We start from the raw sequence: 27,910 nt of genomic DNA, 5'->3' as shown, positions 1-27,910 counted from the left end.
AACTTTTACACTGGTAGCAATTATTCGTTTTATACATTGGAAAAACTGTTTTATTTATTTTGTATTTTATGCTTCGGGCGTTGACTTCTAAGGCCCTAACTGTTTCATCTGGTGGGGCAACGCCCCAGAGTGAAGCCTAGGTTGCCCGGAACGTAGAAATGACCATCACTTTCAAACTGGTTGCAATTAATCCTGTTATACGATGGAAAAGCTGTTGTATTTTTATTGCATTTTATGCTTCGGGCGTCGACTTCTAAGGCCCTAACTATTCAATATGTTGGAGTAACGCCCTAGAGTGGAGCCTAGGTTGCTCGGAATGTAGAAATGACCATAACTTTCACACTGGCTGCAATTATTCGTTTTATACGATGGAAAAACTGTTGTATTTATATTGCATTTAATGCTTCTGGCGTTCACTTCTTAGGCCCTAACTATTCGATCTGGTGGAACAACGCCCTACGGTGAAGCCTAGGTTGCCCGGAACGTAGAAATGACCATAACTTTTACACTGGTAGCAATTATTCGTTTTATACAATGGAAAAACTGTTGTATTTATATTGTATTTTATGCTTCTGGCGTTGACGTCTTAGGCCCTAACTATTCGATCTGGTGGAGCAATGCCTCAGAGTTAAGTCTAGGATGCCCGAAACGCCGAAATGATCATTACTTTCACGCTTGTTGCAATTATTCCTGTTATACGATGAATGACCGTTGTATTTTTATTGTATTTTATGCTTCAGGCGTAGGCTTCTAAGGCCGTAGCTATTCGATATGGTGGATCACCGCCCTAGAGTGAAGCCTAGGTTGCCCGGAACGTAGAAATGACCATTACTTTCACACTGTTTGCAATTATTCCTTTTATACGATGGAAAAGCTGTTGTATTTATATCGTATTTTATGCTTCTGTCGTTGACTTCTAAGGCCCTAGCTATTCGATCTAGTGGATCAACGCCCTAGACTGAAGCCTAGGTTTCCCGGAACGTAGAAATGACCATCACTTTCAAACTGGTTGCAATTAATCCTGTTATACGATGGAAAAACTGTTGTATTTTTATTGCATTTTATGCTTCTGGCGTTCACTTCTTAGGCCCTAACTATTCGATCTGGTGGAACAACGTCCTAGGGTGAAGCCTAGGTTGCCCGGAAGGTAGAAATTACCATAAGTTTTATAGTGGTTGCAATTATTCGTTTTATACGATGGAAAAACTGTTGTATCTCTATTGTATTTTATGCTTCCGGCGTTGACTTCTTAGGCCCTAACACTTCGATCTGGTGGAGCAACGCCCTACAGTGAAGCCTAGGTTGCCCGGAACGTAGATATGACCATAACCTTCACACAGGTTGCAATTATTCGTTTTATACGGTGTAAAGGCTGTTGTATTTATTTTGTATTTTATTCTTCTGGTGTTAACTTCTTAGGCTCCAACTATTCGATATGGTGGAATAACGCCGTAGAGTGAAGCCTAGGTTGCCCGGAACGTAGAAATGACCATTACTTTCACACTGTTTGCAATTATTCCTTTTATAGGATGGAAAAGCTGCTGTATTTATATCGTATTTTATGCTTCTGGCGTTGACTTCTAAGGACCTAACTATTCGATCTGGTGGAGCAACGCCCTAGAGTGAAGCCTAGGTTGCTCGGAATGTAGAAATGATCATTACTTTCACGCTTGTTGCAATTATTCCTGTTATACGATGAAAAGACCGTTGTATTTTTATTGTATTTTATGCTTCAGGCGTAGGCTTCTAAGGCCGTAGCTATTCGATATGGTGGAGCACCGCCCTAGAGTGAAGCCTAGGTTGCCCGGAACGTAGAAATGAACATAACTTTTACACTGGTAGCAATTATTCGTTTTATACATTGGAAAAACTGTTCTATTTATTTTGTATTTTATGCTTCGGGCGTTGACTTCTAAGGCCCTAACTGTTTCATCTGGTGGAGCAACGCCCCAGAGTGAAGCCTAGGTTGCCCGGAACGTAGAAATGACCATCACTTTCAAACTGGTTGCAATTAATCCTGTTATACGATGGAAAAGCTGTTGTATTTTTATTGCATTTTATGCTTCGGGCGTCGACTTCTAAGGCCCTAGCTATTCGATCTAGTGGAGCAACGCCCTAGAGTGAAGCCTAGGTTTCCCGGAACGTAGAAATGACCATCACTTTCAAACTGGTTGCAATTATTCGTTTTATACGATGGCAAAACTGTTGTATTTATATTGCATTTAATGCTTCTGGCGTTCACTTCTTAGGCCCTAACTATTCGATCTGGTGGAACAACGCCCTACGGTGAAGCCTAGGTTGCCCGGAACGTAGAAATGACCATAGCTTTTACACTGGTAGCAATTATTCGTTTTATACAATGGAAATACTGTTGTATTTATATTGTATTTTATGCTTCTGGCGTTGACTTCTTAGGCCCTAACTATTCGATCTGGTGGAGCAATGCCTCAGAGTTAAGTCTAGGATGCCCGAAACGCCGAAATGATCATTACTTTCACGCTTGTTGCAATTATTCCTGTTATACGATGAATGACCGTTGTATTTTTATTGTATTTTATGCTTCAGGCGTAGGTTTCTAAGGCCGTAGCTATTCGATATGGTGGAGCACCGCCCTAGAGTGAAGCCTAGGTTGCCCGGAACGTAGAAATGACCATTACTTTCACACTGTTTGCAATTATTCCTTTTATACGATGGAAAAGCTGTTGTATTTTTATTGCATTTTATGCTTCGGGCGTCGACTTCTTAGGCCCTAACTATTCGATCTGGTGGAACAACGTCCTAGGGTGAAGCCTAGGTTGCCCGGAAGGTAGAAATGACCATAGCTTTCACACTGGTTGCAATTATTCGTTTTATACGATGGAAAAGCTGTTGTATTTATATTGTATTTTATGCTTCTTGCGTTCACTTCTTGGGCCCTAACTATTCGATCTGGTGGAACAACGCCCTAGGGTGAAGCCTAGGTTGCCCGGGACGTAGAAATGACCATAACATTTACACTGGTAGCAATTATTCGTTTTATACAATGGAAAAACTGTTCTTCTTATTTTGTATTTTATGCTTCGGGCGTTGACTTCTAAGGCCCTAACTGTTTGATCTGGTGGAGCAACGCCCTAGAGTGAAGCCTAGGTGGCCCGGAACGTAGAAATGACAATCACTTTCAAACTGGTTGCAATTAATCCTGTTATGCGATGGAAAAACTGTTGTATTTTTATTGCATTTTATGCTTCGGGCGTTGACTTCTAAGGACCTAACTATTCGATCTGGTGGAGCAACGCCCTAGAGTTTAGCCTAGGTAGCTCGGAATGTAGAAATAACCATAACTTTCACACTGGTTGCAATTATTCGTTTTATACGATGAAAAGACCGTTGTATTTTTATTGTATTTTATGCTTCAGGCGTAGGCTTCTAAGGCCGTAGCTATTCGATATGGTGGAGCACCGCCCTAGAGTGAAGCCTAGGTTGCTCGGAATATAGAAATGACCATAACTTTGACACTTGTTGCAATTATTCGTTTTCTACGATGGAAAAACTATTGTATTTATATTGTATTTTATGCTTCTGGCGTTCACTTCTTAGGGCCTAACTACTCGATCTGATGGAACAATGCCCTAGGATGAAGCCTAGGTTGCCCGGAACGTAGAAATGACCATAACTTTTACACTGGTAGCAATTATTCGTTTTATACAATGGAAAAACTGTTCTATTTATTTTGTATTTTATGCTTCGGGCGTTGACTTCTTTGGCCCTAACAATTCGATCTGGTGGAGCAACGCCCTAGAGTGAAGCCTAGGTTCCCTGGAACGTACAAATGACCATCACTTTCACACGGGTTGCAATTATTGATGTTATAGGATTGAAAGACTGTTGTATTTTTATTGCATTTTATGCTTCTGGCGTTCACTTCTTAGGCCCTGACTATTCGATCTGGTGGAACAACGCCCTAGGATGAAGCCTAGGTTGCCCGGAACGTAGAAATGACCATAACTTTTACACTGGTAGCAATTATTCGTTTTATACAATGGAAAATCTGTTCTATTTATTTTGTATTTTATGCTTGGGGCGTTGACTTCTAAGGCCCTAACTGTTTGATCTGGTGCAGCAACGCCCTAGAGAGAAGCCTAGGTTGCCCGGAACGTAGAAATGACAATTACATTCACACTGTTTGCAATTATTCCTTTTATACGATGCAAAAGCTTTTTTATTTATATCGTATTTTATGCTTCTGGCGTTGACTTCTAAGGACCTAACTATTCGATCTGGTGGAGCAACGCCCTAGAGTGAAGCCTAGGTTGCCCGGAACGTAGAAATGACCATAACTTTTACACTGGTAGCAATTAATCCTGTTATACGATGGAAAAACTGTTGTATTTTTATTGCATTTTATGCTTCTGGCGTTCACTTCTTAGGCCCTAACTATTCGATCTGGTGGAACAACGTCCTAGGGTGAAGCCTAGGTTGCCCGGAAGGTAGAAATTACCATAAGTTTTATAGTGGTTGCAATTATTCGTTTTATACGATGGAAAAACTGTTGTATCTCTATTGTATTTTATGCTTCCGGCGTTGACTTCTTAGGCCCTAACACTTCGATCTGGTGGAGCAACGCCCTACAGTGAAGCCTAGGTTGCCCGGAACGTAGATATGACCATAACCTTCACACAGGTTGCAATTATTCGTTTTATACGGTGTAAAGGCTGTTGTATTTATTTTGTATTTTATTCTTCTGGTGTTGACTTCTTAGGCCCCAACTATTCGATATGGTGGAATAACGCAATAGAGTGAAGCCTAGGTTGCCCGGAACGTAGAAATGACCATTACTTTCACACTGTTTGCAATTATTCCTTTTATAGGATGGAAAAGCTGCTGTATTTATATCGTATTTTATGCTTCTGGCGTTGACTTCTAAGGACCTAACTATTCGATCTGGTGGAGCAACGCCCTAGAGTGAAGCCTAGGTTGCTCGGAATGTAGAAATGACCATAACTTTCACACTGGTTGCAATTATTCGTTTTATACGATGGAAAAACTGTTGTATTTAAATTGTATTTTATGCTTCTGCCGCTCACTTCTTGGGCCCTAACTATTCGATCTGGTGGGACAACGCCCTAGGGTGAAGCCTAGGTTGCCCGGAACGTAGAAATGACCATAACAATTACACTGGTAGCAATTATTCGTTTTATAGAATGGAAAAACTGTTGTATTTATATTGTATTTTATGCTTCTGGCGTCGACTTCTTAGGCCCTAACTATTCGATCTGGTGGAGCAATGCCTCAGAGTTAAGTCTAGGATGCCCGAAACGCCGAAATGATCATTACTTTCACGCTTGTTGCAATTATTCCTGTTATACGATGAAAAGACCGTTGTATTTTTATTGTATTTTCTGCTTCAGGCGTAGGCTTCTAAGGCTGTAGCTATTCGATATGGTGGAGCACCGCCCTAGAGTGAAGCCTAGGTTGCCCGGAACGTAGAAATGACCATTACTTTCACACTGTTTGCAATTATACCTTTTATACGATGGAAAAGCTGTTGTATTTATATCGTATTTTATGCTTCTGGCGTTGACTTCTAAGGCCCTAGCTATTCGATCTAGTGGAGCAACGCCCTAGAGTGAAGCCTAGGTTTCCCGGAACGTAGAAATGACCATCACTTTCAAACTGGTTGCAATTAATCCTGTTATGCGATGGAAAAACTGTTGTATTTTTATTGCATTTTATGCTTCGGGCGTTGACTTCTAAGGACCTAACTATTCGATCTGGTGGAGCAACGCCCTAGAGTTTAGCCTAGGTAGCTCGGAATGTAGAAATAACCATAACTTTCACACTGGTTGCAATTATTCGTTTTATACGATGAAAAGACCGTTGTATTTTTATTGTATTTTATGCTTCAGGCGTAGGCTTCTAAGGCCGTAGCTATTCGATATGGTGGAGCACCGCCCTAGAGTGAAGCCTAGGTTGCTCGGAATATAGAAATGACCATAACTTTGACACTTGTTGCAATTATTCGTTTTCTACGATGGAAAAACTATTGTATTTATATTGTATTTTATGCTTCTGGCGTTCACTTCTTAGGGCGTAACTACTCGATCTGATGGAACAATGCCCTAGGATGAAGCCTAGGTTGCCCGGAACGTAGAAATGACCATAACTTTTACACTGGTAGCAATTATTCGTTTTATACAATGGAAAAACTGTTCTATTTATTTTGTATTTTATGCTTCGGGCGTTGACTTCTTTGGCCCTAACAGTTCGATCTGGTGGAGCAACGCCCTAGAGTGAAGCCTAGGTTCCCTGGAACGTACAAATGACCATCACTTTCACACGGGTTGCAATTATTGATGTTATAGGATTGAAAGACTGTTGTATTTTTATTGCATTTTATGCTTCTGGCGTTCACTTCTTAGGCCCTGACTATTCGATCTGGTGGAACAACGCCCTAGGGTGAAGCCTAGGTTGCCCGGAACGTAGAAATGACCATAACTTTTACACTGGTAGCAATTATTCGTTTTATACAATGGAAAATCTGTTCTATTTATTTTGTATTTTATGCTTGGGGCGTTGACTTCTAAGGCCCTAACTGTTTGATCTGGTGGAGCAACGCCCTAGAGTGAAGCCTAGGTTGCCCGGAACGTAGAAATGACAATTACATTCACACTGTTTGCAATTATTCCTGTTATACGATGAATGACCGTTGTATTTTTATTGTATTTTATGCTTCAGGCGTAGGTTTCTAAGGCCGTAGCTATTCGATATGGTGGAGCACCGCCCTAGAGTGAAGCCTAGGTTGCCCGGAACGTAGAAATGACCATTACTTTCACACTGTTTGCAATTATTCCTTTTATACGATGGAAAAGCTGTTGTATTTTTATTGCATTTTATGCTTCGGGCGTCGACTTCTTAGGCCCTAACTATTCGATCTGGTGGAACAACGTCCTAGGGTGAAGCCTAGGTTGCCCGGAAGGTAGAAATGACCATAGCTTTCACACTGGTTGCAATTATTCGTTTTATACGATGGAAAAGCTGTTGTATTTATATTGTATTTTATGCTTCTTGCGTTCACTTCTTGGGCCCTAACTATTCGATCTGGTGGAACAACGCCCTAGGGTGAAGCCTAGGTTGCCCGGGACGTAGAAATGACCATAACATTTACACTGGTAGCAATTATTCGTTTTATACGATGGAAAAGCTGTTGTATTTATATTGTATTTTATGACTCTGGCGTTGACTTCTAAGGCCTTAGCTATTCGACCTAGTGGAGCAACGCCCTAGAGTGAAGCCTAGGTTGACCGGAACGTAGAAATGACCATAACTTTTACACTGGTAGCAATTATTCGTTTTATAGAATGGAAAAACTGTTGTATTTGTATTGTATTTTATGCTTCTGGCGTCGACTTCTTAGGCCCTAACTATTCGATCTGGTGGAGCAATGCCTCAGAGTTAAGTCTAGGATGCCCGAAACGCCGAAATGATCATTACTTTCACGCTTGTTGCAATTATTCCTGTTATACGATGAAAAGACCGTTGTATTTTTATTGTATTTTATGCTTCAGGCGTAGGCTTCTAAGGCCGTAGCTATTCGATATGGTGGAGCACCGCCCTAGAGTGAAGCCTAGGTTGCCCGGAACGTAGAAATGAACATAACTTTTACACTGGTAGCAATTATTCGTTTTATACATTGGAAAAACTGTTTTATTTATTTTGTATTTTATGCTTCGGGCGTTGACTTCTAAGGCCCTAACTGTTTCATCTGGTGGGGCAACGCCCCAGAGTGAAGCCTAGGTTGCCCGGAACGTAGAAATGACCATCACTTTCAAACTGGTTGCAATTAATCCTGTTATACGATGGAAAAGCTGTTGTATTTTTATTGCATTTTATGCTTCGGGCGTCGACTTCTAAGGCCCTAACTATTCAATATGTTGGAGTAACGCCCTAGAGTGGAGCCTAGGTTGCTCGGAATGTAGAAATGACCATAACTTTCACACTGGCTGCAATTATTCGTTTTATACGATGGAAAAACTGTTGTATTTATATTGCATTTAATGCTTCTGGCGTTCACTTCTTAGGCCCTAACTATTCGATCTGGTGGAACAACGCCCTACGGTGAAGCCTAGGTTGCCCGGAACGTAGAAATGACCATAACTTTTACACTGGTAGCAATTATTCGTTTTATACAATGGAAAAACTGTTGTATTTATATTGTATTTTATGCTTCTGGCGTTGACGTCTTAGGCCCTAACTATTCGATCTGGTGGAGCAATGCCTCAGAGTTAAGTCTAGGATGCCCGAAACGCCGAAATGATCATTACTTTCACGCTTGTTGCAATTATTCCTGTTATACGATGAATGACCGTTGTATTTTTATTGTATTTTATGCTTCAGGCGTAGGCTTCTAAGGCCGTAGCTATTCGATATGGTGGAGCACCGCCCTAGAGTGAAGCCTAGGTTGCCCGGAACGTAGAAATGACCATTACTTTCACACTGTTTGCAATTATTCCTTTTATACGATGGAAAAGCTGTTGTATTTATATCGTATTTTATGCTTCTGTCGTTGACTTCTAAGGCCCTAGCTATTCGATCTAGTGGATCAACGCCCTAGACTGAAGCCTAGGTTTCCCGGAACGTAGAAATGACCATCACTTTCAAACTGGTTGCAATTAATCCTGTTATACGATGGAAAAACTGTTGTATTTTTATTGCATTTTATGCTTCTGGCGTTCACTTCTTAGGCCCTAACTATTCGATCTGGTGGAACAACGTCCTAGGGTGAAGCCTAGGTTGCCCGGAAGGTAGAAATTACCATAAGTTTTATAGTGGTTGCAATTATTCGTTTTATACGATGGAAAAACTGTTGTATCTCTATTGTATTTTATGCTTCCGGCGTTGACTTCTTAGGCCCTAACACTTCGATCTGGTGGAGCAACGCCCTACAGTGAAGCCTAGGTTGCCCGGAACGTAGATATGACCATAACCTTCACACAGGTTGCAATTATTCGTTTTATACGGTGTAAAGGCTGTTGTATTTATTTTGTATTTTATTCTTCTGGTGTTAACTTCTTAGGCTCCAACTATTCGATATGGTGGAATAACGCCGTAGAGTGAAGCCTAGGTTGCCCGGAACGTAGAAATGACCATTACTTTCACACTGTTTGCAATTATTCCTTTTATAGGATGGAAAAGCTGCTGTATTTATATCGTATTTTATGCTTCTGGCGTTGACTTCTAAGGACCTAACTATTCGATCTGGTGGAGCAACGCCCTAGAGTGAAGCCTAGGTTGCTCGGAATGTAGAAATGATCATTACTTTCACGCTTGTTGCAATTATTCCTGTTATACGATGAAAAGACCGTTGTATTTTTATTGTATTTTATGCTTCAGGCGTAGGCTTCTAAGGCCGTAGCTATTCGATATGGTGGAGCACCGCCCTAGAGTGAAGCCTAGGTTGCCCGGAACGTAGAAATGAACATAACTTTTACACTGGTAGCAATTATTCGTTTTATACATTGGAAAAACTGTTCTATTTATTTTGTATTTTATGCTTCGGGCGTTGACTTCTAAGGCCCTAACTGTTTCATCTGGTGGAGCAACGCCCCAGAGTGAAGCCTAGGTTGCCCGGAACGTAGAAATGACCATCACTTTCAAACTGGTTGCAATTAATCCTGTTATACGATGGAAAAGCTGTTGTATTTTTATTGCATTTTATGCTTCGGGCGTCGACTTCTAAGGCCCTAGCTATTCGATCTAGTGGAGCAACGCCCTAGAGTGAAGCCTAGGTTTCCCGGAACGTAGAAATGACCATCACTTTCAAACTGGTTGCAATTATTCGTTTTATACGATGGCAAAACTGTTGTATTTATATTGCATTTAATGCTTCTGGCGTTCACTTCTTAGGCCCTAACTATTCGATCTGGTGGAACAACGCCCTACGGTGAAGCCTAGGTTGCCCGGAACGTAGAAATGACCATAGCTTTTACACTGGTAGCAATTATTCGTTTTATACAATGGAAATACTGTTGTATTTATATTGTATTTTATGCTTCTGGCGTTGACTTCTTAGGCCCTAACTATTCGATCTGGTGGAGCAATGCCTCAGAGTTAAGTCTAGGATGCCCGAAACGCCGAAATGATCATTACTTTCACGCTTGTTGCAATTATTCCTGTTATACGATGAATGACCGTTGTATTTTTATTGTATTTTATGCTTCAGGCGTAGGTTTCTAAGGCCGTAGCTATTCGATATGGTGGAGCACCGCCCTAGAGTGAAGCCTAGGTTGCCCGGAACGTAGAAATGACCATTACTTTCACACTGTTTGCAATTATTCCTTTTATACGATGGAAAAGCTGTTGTATTTTTATTGCATTTTATGCTTCGGGCGTCGACTTCTTAGGCCCTAACTATTCGATCTGGTGGAACAACGTCCTAGGGTGAAGCCTAGGTTGCCCGGAAGGTAGAAATGACCATAGCTTTCACACTGGTTGCAATTATTCGTTTTATACGATGGAAAAGCTGTTGTATTTATATTGTATTTTATGCTTCTTGCGTTCACTTCTTGGGCCCTAACTATTCGATCTGGTGGAACAACGCCCTAGGGTGAAGCCTAGGTTGCCCGGGACGTAGAAATGACCATAACATTTACACTGGTAGCAATTATTCGTTTTATACAATGGAAAAACTGTTCTTCTTATTTTGTATTTTATGCTTCGGGCGTTGACTTCTAAGGCCCTAACTGTTTGATCTGGTGGAGCAACGCCCTAGAGTGAAGCCTAGGTGGCCCGGAACGTAGAAATGACAATCACTTTCAAACTGGTTGCAATTAATCCTGTTATGCGATGGAAAAACTGTTGTATTTTTATTGCATTTTATGCTTCGGGCGTTGACTTCTAAGGACCTAACTATTCGATCTGGTGGAGCAACGCCCTAGAGTTTAGCCTAGGTAGCTCGGAATGTAGAAATAACCATAACTTTCACACTGGTTGCAATTATTCGTTTTATACGATGAAAAGACCGTTGTATTTTTATTGTATTTTATGCTTCAGGCGTAGGCTTCTAAGGCCGTAGCTATTCGATATGGTGGAGCACCGCCCTAGAGTGAAGCCTAGGTTGCTCGGAATATAGAAATGACCATAACTTTGACACTTGTTGCAATTATTCGTTTTCTACGATGGAAAAACTATTGTATTTATATTGTATTTTATGCTTCTGGCGTTCACTTCTTAGGGCCTAACTACTCGATCTGATGGAACAATGCCCTAGGATGAAGCCTAGGTTGCCCGGAACGTAGAAATGACCATAACTTTTACACTGGTAGCAATTATTCGTTTTATACAATGGAAAAACTGTTCTATTTATTTTGTATTTTATGCTTCGGGCGTTGACTTCTTTGGCCCTAACAATTCGATCTGGTGGAGCAACGCCCTAGAGTGAAGCCTAGGTTCCCTGGAACGTACAAATGACCATCACTTTCACACGGGTTGCAATTATTGATGTTATAGGATTGAAAGACTGTTGTATTTTTATTGCATTTTATGCTTCTGGCGTTCACTTCTTAGGCCCTGACTATTCGATCTGGTGGAACAACGCCCTAGGATGAAGCCTAGGTTGCCCGGAACGTAGAAATGACCATAACTTTTACACTGGTAGCAATTATTCGTTTTATACAATGGAAAATCTGTTCTATTTATTTTGTATTTTATGCTTGGGGCGTTGACTTCTAAGGCCCTAACTGTTTGATCTGGTGCAGCAACGCCCTAGAGAGAAGCCTAGGTTGCCCGGAACGTAGAAATGACAATTACATTCACACTGTTTGCAATTATTCCTTTTATACGATGCAAAAGCTTTTTTATTTATATCGTATTTTATGCTTCTGGCGTTGACTTCTAAGGACCTAACTATTCGATCTGGTGGAGCAACGCCCTAGAGTGAAGCCTAGGTTGCCCGGAACGTAGAAATGACCATCACTTTCAAACTGGTTGCAATTAATCCTGTTATACGATGGAAAAACTGTTGTATTTTTATTGCATTTTATGCTTCTGGCGTTCACTTCTTAGGGCCTAACTATTAGATCTGATGGCACAATGCCCTAGGGTGAAGCCTAGGTTGCCCGGAACGTAGAAATGACCATAACTTTTACACTGGTAGCAATTAATCCTGTTATACGATGGAAAAACTGTTGTATTTTTATTGCATTTTATGCTTCTGGCGTTCACTTCTTAGGCCCTAACTATTCGATCTGGTGGAACAACGTCCTAGGGTGAAGCCTAGGTTGCCCGGAAGGTAGAAATTACCATAAGTTTTATAGTGGTTGCAATTATTCGTTTTATACGATGGAAAAACTGTTGTATCTCTATTGTATTTTATGCTTCCGGCGTTGACTTCTTAGGCCCTAACACTTCGATCTGGTGGAGCAACGCCCTACAGTGAAGCCTAGGTTGCCCGGAACGTAGATATGACCATAACCTTCACACAGGTTGCAATTATTCGTTTTATACGGTGTAAAGGCTGTTGTATTTATTTTGTATTTTATTCTTCTGGTGTTGACTTCTTAGGCCCCAACTATTCGATATGGTGGAATAACGCAATAGAGTGAAGCCTAGGTTGCCCGGAACGTAGAAATGACCATTACTTTCACACTGTTTGCAATTATTCCTTTTATAGGATGGAAAAGCTGCTGTATTTATATCGTATTTTATGCTTCTGGCGTTGACTTCTAAGGACCTAACTATTCGATCTGGTGGAGCAACGCCCTAGAGTGAAGCCTAGGTTGCTCGGAATGTAGAAATGACCATAACTTTCACACTGGTTGCAATTATTCGTTTTATACGATGGAAAAACTGTTGTATTTAAATTGTATTTTATGCTTCTGCCGCTCACTTCTTGGGCCCTAACTATTCGATCTGGTGGGACAACGCCCTAGGGTGAAGCCTAGGTTGCCCGGAACGTAGAAATGACCATAACAATTACACTGGTAGCAATTATTCGTTTTATAGAATGGAAAAACTGTTGTATTTATATTGTATTTTATGCTTCTGGCGTCGACTTCTTAGGCCCTAACTATTCGATCTGGTGGAGCAATGCCTCAGAGTTAAGTCTAGGATGCCCGAAACGCCGAAATGATCATTACTTTCACGCTTGTTGCAATTATTCCTGTTATACGATGAAAAGACCGTTGTATTTTTATTGTATTTTCTGCTTCAGGCGTAGGCTTCTAAGGCTGTAGCTATTCGATATGGTGGAGCACCGCCCTAGAGTGAAGCCTAGGTTGCCCGGAACGTAGAAATGACCATTACTTTCACACTGTTTGCAATTATACCTTTTATACGATGGAAAAGCTGTTGTATTTATATCGTATTTTATGCTTCTGGCGTTGACTTCTAAGGCCCTAGCTATTCGATCTAGTGGAGCAACGCCCTAGAGTGAAGCCTAGGTTTCCCGGAACGTAGAAATGACCATCACTTTCAAACTGGTTGCAATTAATCCTGTTATGCGATGGAAAAACTGTTGTATTTTTATTGCATTTTATGCTTCGGGCGTTGACTTCTAAGGACCTAACTATTCGATCTGGTGGAGCAACGCCCTAGAGTTTAGCCTAGGTAGCTCGGAATGTAGAAATAACCATAACTTTCACACTGGTTGCAATTATTCGTTTTATACGATGAAAAGACCGTTGTATTTTTATTGTATTTTATGCTTCAGGCGTAGGCTTCTAAGGCCGTAGCTATTCGATATGGTGGAGCACCGCCCTAGAGTGAAGCCTAGGTTGCTCGGAATATAGAAATGACCATAACTTTGACACTTGTTGCAATTATTCGTTTTCTACGATGGAAAAACTATTGTATTTATATTGTATTTTATGCTTCTGGCGTTCACTTCTTAGGGCGTAACTACTCGATCTGATGGAACAATGCCCTAGGATGAAGCCTAGGTTGCCCGGAACGTAGAAATGACCATAACTTTTACACTGGTAGCAATTATTCGTTTTATACAATGGAAAAACTGTTCTATTTATTTTGTATTTTATGCTTCGGGCGTTGACTTCTTTGGCCCTAACAGTTCGATCTGGTGGAGCAACGCCCTAGAGTGAAGCCTAGGTTCCCTGGAACGTACAAATGACCATCACTTTCACACGGGTTGCAATTATTGATGTTATAGGATTGAAAGACTGTTGTATTTTTATTGCATTTTATGCTTCTGGCGTTCACTTCTTAGGCCCTGACTATTCGATCTGGTGGAACAACGCCCTAGGGTGAAGCCTAGGTTGCCCGGAACGTAGAAATGACCATAACTTTTACACTGGTAGCAATTATTCGTTTTATACAATGGAAAATCTGTTCTATTTATTTTGTATTTTATGCTTGGGGCGTTGACTTCTAAGGCCCTAACTGTTTGATCTGGTGGAGCAACGCCCTAGAGTGAAGCCTAGGTTGCCCGGAACGTAGAAATGACAATTACATTCACACTGTTTGCAATTATTCCTTTTATACGATGCAAAAGCTTTTTTATTTATATCGTATTTTATGCTTCTGGCGTTGACTTCTAAGGACCTAACTATTCGATCTGGTGGAGCAACGCCCTAGAGTGAAGCCTAGGTTGCCCGGAACGTAGAAATGACCATCACTTTCAAACTGGTTGCAATTAATCCTGTTATACGATGGAAAAACTGTTGTATTTTTATTGCATTTTATGCTTCTGGCGTTCACTTCTTAGGCCCTAACTATTCGATCTGGTGGAACAACGTCCTAGGGTGAAGCCTAGGTTGCCCGGAAGGTAGAAATTACCATAAGTTTTATAGTGGTTGCAATTATTCGTTTTATACGATGGAAAAACTGTTGTATCTCTATTGTATTTTATGCTTCCGGCGTTGACTTCTTAGGCCCTAACACTTCGATCTGGTGGAGCAACGCCCTACAGTGAAGCCTAGGTTGCCCGGAACGTAGATATGACCATAACCTTCACACAGGTTGCAATTATTCGTTTTATACGGTGTAAAGGCTGTTGTATTTATTTTGTATTTTATTCTTCTGGTGTTGACTTCTTAGGCCCCAACTATTCGATATGGTGGAATAACGCCGTAGAGTGAAGCCTAGGTTGCCCGGAACGTAGAAATGACCATTACTTTCACACTGTTTGCAATTATTCCTTTTATAGGATGGAAAAGCTGCTGTATTTATATCGTATTTTATGCTTCTGGCGTTGACTTCTAAGGACCTAACTATTCGATCTGGTGGAGCAACGCCCTAGAGTGAAGCCTAGGTTGCTCGGAATGTAGAAATGACCATAACTTTCACACTGGTTGCAATTATTCGTTTTATACGATGGAAAAACTGTTGTATTTAAATTGTATTTTATGCTTCTGCCGCTCACTTCTTGGGCCCTAACTATTCGATCTGGTGGGACAACGCCCTAGGGTGAAGCCTAGGTTGCCCGGAACGTAGAAATGACCATAACAATTACACTGGTAGCAATTATTCGTTTTATAGAATGGAAAAACTGTTGTATTTATATTGTATTTTATGCTTCTGGCGTCGACTTCTTAGGCCCTAACTATTCGATCTGGTGGAGCAATGCCTCAGAGTAAAGTCTAGGATGCCCGAAACGCCGAAATGATCATTACTTTCACGCTTGTTGCAATTATTCCTGTTATACGATGAAAAGACCGTTGTATTTTTATTGTATTTTATGCTTCAGGCGTAGGCTTCTAAGGCCGTAGCTATTCGATATGGTGGAGCACCGCCCTAGAGTGAAGCCTAGGTTGCCCGGAACGTAGAAATGACCATTACTTTCACACTGTTTGCAATTATACCTTTTATACGATGGAAAAGCTGTTGTATTTATATCGTATTTTATGCTTCTGGCGTTGACTTCTAAGGCCCTAGCTATTCGATTTAGTGGAGCAACGCCCTAGAGTGAAGCCTAGGTTTCCCGGAACGTAGAATTGGCCATCGCTTTCAAACTGGTTGCAATTATTCCTGATAGATGATGGAAACACTGTTGTATTTTTTTTGCATTTTATGGTTCGGGCGTTGACTTCTAAGGCCCTAACTATTGAATCTGTTGGAGCAACGCCCTAGGGTGAAGCCTAGGTAGCTCGGAAAGTACAAATGACCAGAAGTTTCATACTGGTTGCAATTATTCGTTTTATACGATGGAAAAACAGTTGTATATATATTGTATTTTATGCTTCTGGCGTTGACTTCTAAGGCCCTAACAGTTTGATCTGGTGGAGCAACGCCCTAGAGTGAAGCCTAGGTTGCCCGGAACGAAGAAATGACCATAACTTTTACACTGGCTGCTATTATTCGTTTTATGCGATGGAAAAACTGATATATTTATATTGTATTTTATGCTTCTGTCGTTGACTTCTGAGGCCGTAGCTATTCGATGTGGTGGAAGAACGCCATAGAGTGAAGCCTAGGTTGCCCGGAATGTAGAAATGACCATAACTTTTACACTGGTAGCAATTATTCGTTTTATACAATGGAAAAACTGTTCTATTTATTTTGTATTTTATGCTTCGGGCGTTGACTTCTAAGGCCCTAACTGTTTGATCTGGTGGATCAACGCCCTAGAGCGAAGCCTAGGTTTCCCGGAACGTAGAAATGACCATCACTTTCAAACTGGTTGCAATTAATCCTGTTATGCGATGGAAAAACTGTTGTATTTTTATTATATTTTATGCTTCGGGCGTTGACTTCTAAGGACCTAACTATTCGATCTGGTGGAGCAACGCCCTAGAGTTTAGCCTAGGTAGCTCGGAATGTAGAAATAACCATAACTTTCACACTGGTTGCAATTATTCGTTTTATACGATGAAAAGACCGTTGTATTTTTATTGTATTTTATGCTTCAGGCGTAGGCTTCTAAGGCCGTAGCTATTCGATATGGTGGAGCACCGCCCTAGAGTGAAGCCTAGGTTGCTCGGAATATAGAAATGACCATAACTTTGACACTTGTTGCAATTATTCGTTTTCTACGATGGAAAAACTATTGTATTTATATTGTATTTTATGCTTCTGGCGTTCACTTCTTAGGGCGTAACTACTCGATCTGATGGAACAATGCCCTAGGATGAAGCCTAGGTTGCCCGGAACGTAGAAATGACCATAACTTTTACACTGGTAGCAATTATTCGTTTTATACAATGGAAAAACTGTTCTATTTATTTTGTATTTTATGCTTCGGGCGTTGACTTCTTTGGCCCTAACAATTCGATCTGGTGGAGCAACGCCCTAGAGTGAAGCCTAGGTTCCCTGGAACGTACAAATGACCATCACTTTCACACGGGTTGCAATTATTGATGTTATAGGATTGAAAGACTGTTGTATTTTTATTGCATTTTATGCTTCTGGCGTTCACTTCTTAGGCCCTGACTATTCGATCTGGTGGAACAACGCCCTAGGGTGAAGCCTAGGTTGCCCGGAACGTAGAAATGACCATAACTTTTACACTGGTAGCAATTATTCGTTTTATACAATGGAAAATCTGTTCTATTTATTTTGTATTTTATGCTTGGGGCGTTGACTTCTAAGGCCCTAACTGTTTGATCTGGTGGAGCAACGCCCTAGAGTGAAGCCTAGGTTGCCCGGAACGTAGAAATGACAATTACATTCACACTGTTTGCAATTATTCCTTTTATACGATGCAAAAGCTTTTTTATTTATATCGTATTTTATGCTTCTGGCGTTGACTTCTAAGGACCTAACTATTCGATCTGGTGGAGCAACGCCCTAGAGTGAAGCCTAGGTTGCCCGGAACGTAGAAATGACCATCACTTTCAAACTGGTTGCAATTAATCCTGTTATACGATGGAAAAACTGTTGTATTTTTATTGCATTTTATGCTTCTGGCGTTCACTTCTTAGGCCCTAACTATTCGATCTGGTGGAACAACGTCCTAGGGTGAAGCCTAGGTTGCCCGGAAGGTAGAAATTACCATAAGTTTTATAGTGGTTGCAATTATTCGTTTTATACGATGGAAAAACTGTTGTATCTCTATTGTATTTTATGCTTCCGGCGTTGACTTCTTAGGCCCTAACACTTCGATCTGGTGGAGCAACGCCCTACAGTGAAGCCTAGGTTGCCCGGAACGTAGATATGACCATAACCTTCACACAGGTTGCAATTATTCGTTTTATACGGTGTAAAGGCTGTTGTATTTATTTTGTATTTTATTCTTCTGGTGTTGACTTCTTAGGCCCCAACTATTCGATATGGTGGAATAACGCCGTAGAGTGAAGCCTAGGTTGCCCGGAACGTAGAAATGACCATTACTTTCACACTGTTTGCAATTATTCCTTTTATAGGATGGAAAAGCTGCTGTATTTATATCGTATTTTATGCTTCTGGCGTTGACTTCTAAGGACCTAACTATTCGATCTGGTGGAGCAACGCCCTAGAGTGAAGCCTAGGTTGCTCGGAATGTAGAAATGACCATAACTTTCACACTGGTTGCAATTATTCGTTTTATACGATGGAAAAACTGTTGTATTTAAATTGTATTTTATGCTTCTGCCGCTCACTTCTTGGGCCCTAACTATTCGATCTGGTGGGACAACGCCCTAGGGTGAAGCCTAGGTTGCCCGGAACGTAGAAATGACCATAACAATTACACTGGTAGCAATTATTCGTTTTATAGAATGGAAAAACTGTTGTATTTATATTGTATTTTATGCTTCTGGCGTCGACTTCTTAGGCCCTAACTATTCGATCTGGTGGAGCAATGCCTCAGAGTAAAGTCTAGGATGCCCGAAACGCCGAAATGATCATTACTTTCACGCTTGTTGCAATTATTCCTGTTATACGATGAAAAGACCGTTGTATTTTTATTGTATTTTATGCTTCAGGCGTAGGCTTCTAAGGCCGTAGCTATTCGATATGGTGGAGCACCGCCCTAGAGTGAAGCCTAGGTTGCCCGGAACGTAGAAATGACCATTACTTTCACACTGTTTGCAATTATACCTTTTATACGATGGAAAAGCTGTTGTATTTATATCGTATTTTATGCTTCTGGCGTTGACTTCTAAGGACCTAGCTATTCGATTTAGTGGAGCAACGCCCTAGAGTGAAGCCTAGGTTTCCCGGAACGTAGAATTGGCCATCGCTTTCAAACTGGTTGCAATTATTCCTGATAGATGATGGAAACACTGTTGTATTTTTTTTGCATTTTATGGTTCGGGCGTTGACTTCTAAGGCCCTAACTATTGAATCTGTTGGAGCAACGCCCTAGGGTGAAGCCTAGGTAGCTCGGAAAGTACAAATGACCAGAAGTTTCATACTGGTTGCAATTATTCGTTTTATACGATGGAAAAACAGTTGTATATATATTGTATTTTATGCTTCTGGCGTTGACTTCTAAGGCCCTAACAGTTTGATCTGGTGGAGCAACGCCCTAGAGTGAAGCCTAGGTTGCCCGGAACGAAGAAATGACCATAACTTTTACACTGGCTGCTATTATTCGTTTTATGCGATGGAAAAACTGATATATTTATATTGTATTTTATGCTTCTGTCGTTGACTTCTGAGGCCGTAGCTATTCGATGTGGTGGAAGAACGCCATAGAGTGAAGCCTAGGTTGCCCGGAATGTAGAAATGACCATAACTTTTACACTGGTAGCAATTATTCGTTTTATACAATGGAAAAACTGTTCTATTTATTTTGTATTTTATGCTTCGGGCGTTGACTTCTAAGGCCCTAACTGTTTGATCTGGTGGATCAACGCCCTAGAGCGAAGCCTAGGTTGCCCGGAACTTAGAATTGGCCATCACTTTCAAACTGGTAGCAATTATTCGTTTTATACAATGGAAAAACTGTTCTATTTATTTGGTATTTAATGCTTCGGGCGTTGGCTTCTAAGGCCCTAACTGTTTGATCTGGTGGAGCAACGCCCTAGAGTGAAGCCGAGGTTGCCCGGAACGAAGAAATGACCATTACTTTCACACTGGTTGCAATTATTCGTTTTATACAATGGAAAAGCTGTTGCATTTATATCGTATTTTATGCTTCTGGCGTTGACTTCTTAGGCCGTAACTATTCGGTCTGGTGGAGCAACGCCCTGGAGTGAAACCTAGGTTGCCCGCAACGTAGAATTGGCCATCACTTTCAAACTGGATGCAATTATTCCTGATAGATGATGGAAACACTGTTGTATTTTTTTTGCATTTTATGGATCGGGCGTTGACTTCTAAGGCCCTAACTATTCAATCTGTTGAAGCAACGCCCTACGGTGAAGCCTAGGTTGCTCGGAAAGTCGAAATGACCATAAGTTCCATACTGGTTGCAATTATTCGTTTTATACAATGAAAAAACTGTTGTATTTATATTGTATTTTATGCTTCTGGCGTTGACTTCTAAAGCACTAACTATTCGATCTGGTGGAGCAACGCCCTAGAGTGAATCCTAGGTTGCCCGGAACGTAGAATTGGCCACCACTTTCAAACTGGTTGCAATTATTCCTGTTATATGATGGAAACACTGTTGTATTTTTTTTGCATTTTATGGTCCGGGCGTTGGCTTTTGAGGCCCTAACTATTCAACCTGTTGGAGCAACGCCCTAGGGTGAAGCCTAGGTTGCTCGGAAAGTAGAAATGACCATAAGTTCCATACTGGTTGCAATTACTCGTTTTATACAATGGAAAAACTGTTCTATTTATTTGGTATTTAATGCTTCGGGCGTTGGCTTCTAAGGCCCTAACTGTTTGATCTGGTGGAGTAACGCCCTAGAGTGAAGCCTAGGTTGCCCGGAACGAAGAAATGACCATAACATTCACACTGGCTGCTATTATTCGTTTTATGCGATGGAAAAACTGATATATTTATATTGTATTTTATGCTTCTGTCGTTGACTTCTGAGGCCGTAGCGATTCGATGTGGTGGAAGAACGCCATAGAGTGAAGCCTAGGTTGCCCGGAATGTAGAAATGACCATAACTTTTACACTGGTAGCAATTATTCGTTTTATACAATGGAAAAACTGTTCTATTTATTTTGTATTTTATGCTTCGGGCGTTGACTTCTAAGGCCCTAACTGTTTGATCTGGTGGATCAACGCCCTAGAGCGAAGCCTAGGTTGCCCGGAACGTAGAATTGGCCATCACTTTCAAACTGGTAGCAATTATTCGTTTTATACAATGGAAAAACTGTACTATTTATTTGGTATTTAATGCTTCGGGCGTTGGCTTCTAAGGCCCTAACTGTTTGATCTGGTGGAGCAGCGCCCTAGAGTGAAGCCGAGGTTGCCCGGAACGAAGAAATGACCATAACTTTCACACTTGCTGCTATTATTCGTTTTATACGATGGAAAAACTGATATATTTATATTGTACTTTATGCTTCTGGCGTTGACTTCTAAGGCCCTAGCTGTTCGATCTAGTAGAGCAACACCCTAAAGTGTAGCCTAGGTTGCCCGGAAAGGAGAAATGACCATCACTTTCAAACTGGTTGCAATTAATCCAGTTATACGATGGAAAAACTGTAGTATTTTTATTGCATTTAATGCTTCTGGCGTTCACTTCTTAGGCCCTAACTATTCGATCTGGTGGAACAACGGCTTAGGGTGAAGCCTAGGTTGCCCGGAACGTAGAAATGACCATAACCTTTACACTGGTAGCAATTATTCGTTTTATACAATGGAAAAACTGTTCTATTTATTTGGTATTTAATGCTTCTGGCGTTGTCTTCTAAGGCACTAACTATTCGATCTGGTGGAGCAACGCCCTAGAGTGCAGCCTAGGTTGCCCGGAACGTAGAATTGGCCATCACTTTCAAACTGGTTGCAATTATTCCTGTTATATGATGGAAACACTGTTGTATTTTTTTTGCATTTTATGGTTCGGGCGTTGACTTCTAAGGCCCTAACTATTCAATCTGTTGGAGCAACGCCCTAGGGTGAAGCCTAGGTAGCTCGGAAAGTAGAAATGACCATAAGTTTCATACTGGTTGCAATTATACGATTTATACGATGGAAAAACTGTTGTATTTATATCGTATTTTATGCTTCTGGCGTTGACTTCTAAGGCCCTAGCTATTCGATCTAGTGGAGCAACGCCCTAGAGTGAAGCCTAGGTTTCCCGGAACGTAGAAATGACCATCACTTTCAAACTGGTTGCAATTAATCCTGTTATACGATGGAAAAACTGTTGTATTTTTATTGCATTTTATTCTTCTGGCGTTCACTTCTTAGGCCCTAACTATTCGATCTGGTGGAACAACGTCCTAGGGTGAAGCCTAGGTTGCCCGGAAGGTAGAAATTACCATAAGTTTTATAGTGGTTGCAATTATTCGTTTTATACGATGGAAAAACTGTTGTATCTCTATTGTATTTTATGCTTCCGGCGTTGACTTCTTAGGCCCTAACACTTCGATCTGGTGGAGCAACGCCCTACAGTGAAGCCTAGGTTGCCCGGAACGTAGATATGACCATAACCTTCACACAGGTTGCAATTATTCGTTTTATACGGTGTAAAGGCTGTTGTATTTATTTTGTATTTTATTCTTCTGGTGTTGACTTCTTAGGCCCCAGCTATTCGATATGGTGGAATAACGCCGTAGAGTGAAGCCTAGGTTGCCCGGAACGTAGAAATGACCATTACTTTCACACTGTTTGCAATTATCCCTTTTATACGATGGAAAAGCTGCTGTATTTATATCGTATTTTATGCTTCTGCCGCTCACTTCTTGGGCCCTAACTATTCGATCTGGTGGGACAACGCCCTAGGGTGAAGCCTAGGTTGCCCGGAACGTAGAAATGACCATAACATTTACACTGGTAGCAATTATTCGTTTTATAGAATGGAAAAACTGTTGTATTTGTATTGTATTTTATGCTTCTGGCGTCGACTTCTTAGGCCCTAACTATTCGATCTGGTGGAGCAATGCCTCAGAGTTAAGTCTAGGATGCCCGAAACGCCGAAATGATCATTACTTTCACACTTGCTGCTATTATTCGTTTTATACGATGGAAAAACTGATATATTTATATTGTACTTTATGCTTCTGGCGTTGACTTCTAAGGCCCTAGCTGTTCGATCTAGTAGAGCAACACCCTAAAGTGTAGCCTAGGTTGCCCGGAAAGGAGAAATGACCATCACTTTCAAACTGGTTGCAATTAATCCAGTTATACGATGGAAAAACTGTAGTATTTTTATTGCATTTTATGCTTCTGGCGTTCACTTCTTAGGCCCTAACTATTCGATCTGGTGGAACAACGGCTTAGGGTGAAGCCTAGGTTGCCCGGAACGTAGAAATGACCATAACTTTTACACTGGTAGCAATTATTCGTTTTATACAATGGAAAAACTGTTCTATTTATTTGGTATTTAATGCTTCTGGCGTTGTCTTCTAAGGCACTAACTATTCGATCTGGTGGAGCAACGCCCTAGAGTGCAGCCTAGGTTGCCCGGAACGTAGAATTGGCCATCACTTTCAAACTGGTTGCAATTATTCCTGTTATATGATGGAAACACTGTTGTATTTTTTTTGCATTTTATGGTTCGGGCGTTGACTTCTAAGGCCCTAACTATTCAATCTGTTGGAGCAACGCCCTAGGGTGAAGCCTAGGTAGCTCGGAAAGTAGAAATAACCATAAGTTTCATACTGGTTGCAATTATTCGATTTATACGATGGAAAAACTGTTGTATTTATATTGCATTTTATGCTTCTGGCGTTGTCTTCTAAGGCACTAACTATTCGATCTGGTGGAGCAACGCCCTAGAGTGAAGCCTAGGTTGCCCGGAACGTAGAATTGGCCATCACTTTCAAACTGGTTGCAATTATTCCTGTTATATGATGGAAACACTGTTGTATTTTTATTGTATTTTATACTTCAGGCGTTGACTTCTGAGGCCGTAGCTATTCGATGTGGTGGAAGAACGCCATAGAGTGAACCCTAGACTGCCCGGAACGTAGAAATGACCATAACTTTTACACTGGTAGCAATTATTCGTTTTATACGATGGAAAAAGTGTTGTATTTATATTGTACTTTTTGCTTCTGGCGTTGACTTCTAAGGCCCTAGCTATTCGATCTAGTAGAGCAACGCCCTAGAGTGTAGCCTAGGTTGCCCGGAAAGGAGAAATGACAATCACTTTCAAACTGGTTGCAATTAATCCAGTTATACGATGGAAAGACTGTTGTATTTTTATTGCATTTTATGCTTCTGGCGTTCACTTCTTAGGCCCTAACTATTCGATCTGGTGGAACAACGGCTTAGGGTGAAGCCTAGGTTGCCCGGAACGTAGAATTGGCCATCACTTTCAAACTGGTTGCAATTATTCCTGATAGATGATGGAAACACTGTTGTATTTTTTTTGCATTTTATGGTTCGGGCGTTGACTTCTAAGGCCCTAACTATTCAATCTGTTGGAGCAACGCCCTAGGGTGAAGCCTAGGTAGCTCGGAAAGTAGAAATGACCATAAGTTTCATACTGGTTGCAATTATTCGATTTATACGATGGAAAAACTGTTGTATTTATATTGTATTTTATGCTTCTGGCGTTGTCTTCTAAGGCACTAACTATTCGATCTGGTGGAGCAACGCCCTAGAGTGAAGCCTAGGTTGCCCGGAACGTAGAATTGGCCATCACTTTCAAACTGGTTGCAATTATTCCTGTTATATGATGGAAACACTGTTGTATTTTTATTGTATTTTATACTTCGGGCGTTGACTTCTGAGGCCGTAGCTATTCGATGTGGTGGAAGAACGCCATAGAGTGAAGCCTAGGTTGCCCGGAACGTAGAAATGACCATAACTTTTAGACTGGTAGCAATTATTCGTTTTATACGATGGAAAAAGTGTTGTATTTATATTGTACTTTTTGCTTCTGGCGTTGACTTCTAAGGCCCTAGCTATTCGATCTAGTAGAGCAACGCCCTAGAGTGTAGCCTAGGTTGCCCGGAAAGGAGAAATGACCATCACTTTCAAACTGCTTGCAATTAATCCAGTTATACGATGGAAAGACTGTTGTATTTTTATTGCATTTTATGCTTCTGGCGTTCACTTCTTAGGCCCTAACTATTCGATCTGGTGGAACAACGGCTTAGGGTGAAGCCTAGGTTGCCCGGAACGTATAATTGGCCATCGCTTTCAAACTGGTTGCAATTATTCCTGATAGATGATGGAAACACTGTTGTATTTTTTTTGCATTTTATGGTTCGGGCGTTGACTTCTAAGGCCCTAACTATTGAATCTGTTGGAGCAACGCCCTAGGGTGAAGCCTAGGTAGCTCGGAAAGTACAAATGACCAGAAGTTTCATACTGGTTGCAATTATTCGTTTTATACGATGGAAAAACAGTTGTATATATATTGTATTTTATGCTTCTGGCGTTGACTTCTAAGGCCCTAACAGTTTGATCTGGTGGAGCAACGCCCTAGAGTGAAGCCTAGGTTGCCCGGAACGAAGAAATGACCATAACTTTCACACTGGCTGCTATTATTCGTTTTATGCGATGGAAAAACTGATATATTTATATTGTATTTTATGCTTCTGTCGTTGACTTCTGAGGCCGTAGCTATTCGATGTGGTGGAAGAACGCCATAGAGTGAAGCCTAGGTTGCCCGGAATGTAGAAATGACCATAACTTTTACACTGGTAGCAATTATTCGTTTTATACAATGGAAAAACTGTTCTATTTATTTTGTATTTTATGCTTCGGGCGTTGACTTCTAAGGCCCTAACTGTTTGATCTGGTGGATCAACGCCCTAGAGCGAAGCCTAGGTTGCCCGGAACTTAGAATTGGCCATCACTTTCAAACTGGTAGCAATTATTCGTTTTATACAATGGAAAAACTGTTCTATTTATTTGGTATTTAATGCTTCGGGCGTTGGCTTCTAAGGCCCTAACTGTTTGATCTGGTGGAGCAACGCCCTAGAGTGAAGCCGAGGTTGCCCGGAACGAAGAAATGACCATTACTTTCACACTGGTTGCAATTATTCGTTTTATACAATGGAAAAGCTGTTGCATTTATATCGTATTTTATGCTTCTGGCGTTGACTTCTTAGGCCGTAACTATTCGGTCTGGTGGAGCAACGCCCTGGAGTGAAACCTAGGTTGCCCGGAACGTAGAATTGGCCATCACTTTCAAACTGGATGCAATTATTCCTGATAGATGATGGAAACACTGTTGTATTTTTTTTGCATTTTATGGTTCGGGCGTTGACTTCTAAGGCCCTAACTATTCAATCTGTTGGAGCAACGCCCTAGGGTGAAGCCTAGGTAGCTCGGAAAGTAGAAATGACCATAAGTTTCATACTGGTTGCAATTATTCGATTTATACGATGGAAAAACTGTTGTATTTATATTGTATTTTATGCTTCTGGCGTTGCCTTCTAAGGCACTAACTATTCGATCTGGTGGAGCAACGCCCTAGAGTGAAGCCTAGGTTGCCCGGAACGTAGAATTGACCATCACTTTCAAACTGGTTGCAATTATTCCTGTTATATGATGGAAACACTGTTGTATTTTTATTGTATTTTATACTTCAGGCGTTGACTTCTGAGGCCGTAGCTATTCGATGTGGTGGAAGAACGCCATAGAGTGAAGCCGAGGTTGCCCGGAACGAAGAAATGACCATTACTTTCACACTAGTTGCAATTATTCGTTTTATACAATGGAAAAGCTTTTGCATTTATATCGTATTTTATGCTTCTGGCGTTGACTTCTTAGGCCGTAACTATTCGGTCTGGTGGAGCAACGCCCTGGAGTGAAACCTAGGTTGCCCGGAACGTAGAATTGGCCATCACTTTCAAACTGGATGCAATTATTCCTGATAGATGATGGAAACACTGTTGTATTTTTTTTGCATTTTATGGATCGGGCGTTGACTTCTAAGGCCCTAACTATTCAATCTGTTGAAGCAACGCCCTACGATGAAGCCTAGGTTGCTCGGAAAGTCGAAATGACCATAAGTTTCATACTGGTTGCAATTATTCGTATTATACGATGGAAAAGCTGTTGTATATATATTGTATTTTATGCTTCTGGCGTTGTCTTCTAAGGCACTAACTATTCGATCTGGTGGAGCAACGCCCTAGTGTGCAGCCTAGGTAGCTCGGAAAGTACAAATGACCAGAAGTTTCATACTGGTTGCAATTATTCGTTTTATACGATGGAAAAACAGTTGTATATATATTGTATTTTATGCTTCTGGCGTTGACTTCTAAGGCCCTAACAGTTTGATCTGGTGGAGCAACGCCCTAGAGTGAAGCCTAGGTTGCCCGGAACGAAGAAATGACCATAACTTTCACACTGGCTGCTATTATTCGTTTTATGCGATGGAAAAACTGATATATTTATATTGTATTTTATGCTTCTGTCGTTGACTTCTGAGGCCGTAGCTATTCGATGTGGTGGAAGAACGCCATAGAGTGAAGCCTAGGTTGCCCGGAATGTAGAAATGACCATAACTTTTACACTGGTAGCAATTATTCGTTTTATACAATGGAAAAACTGTTCTATTTATTTTGTATTTTATGCTTCGGGCGTTGACTTCTAAGGCCCTAACTGTTTGATCTGGTGGATCAACGCCCTAGAGCGAAGCCTAGGTTGCCCGGAACTTAGAATTGGCCATCACTTTCAAACTGGTAGCAATTATTCGTTTTATACAATGGAAAAACTGTTCTATTTATTTGGTATTTAATGCTTCGGGCGTTGGCTTCTAAGGCCCTAACTGTTTGATCTGGTGGAGCAACGCCCTAGAGTGAAGCCGAGGTTGCCCGGAACGAAGAAATGACCATTACTTTCACACTGGTTGCAATTATTCGTTTTATACAATGGAAAAGCTGTTGCATTTATATCGTATTTTATGCTTCTGGCGTTGACTTCTTAGGCCGTAACTATTCGGTCTGGTGGAGCAACGCCCTGGAGTGAAACCTAGGTTGCCCGGAACGTAGAATTGGCCATCACTTTCAAACTGGATGCAATTATTCC

The sequence above is a fragment of the Calliopsis andreniformis genome, unplaced genomic scaffold (assembly GCF_051401765.1).
Source record: "Calliopsis andreniformis isolate RMS-2024a unplaced genomic scaffold, iyCalAndr_principal scaffold0008, whole genome shotgun sequence".
Classification (NCBI taxonomy): domain Eukaryota; kingdom Metazoa; phylum Arthropoda; class Insecta; order Hymenoptera; family Andrenidae; genus Calliopsis; species Calliopsis andreniformis.
The sequence above is the reverse complement of the archived record's forward strand: the minus strand, read 5'-3'. Positions refer to the sequence as shown.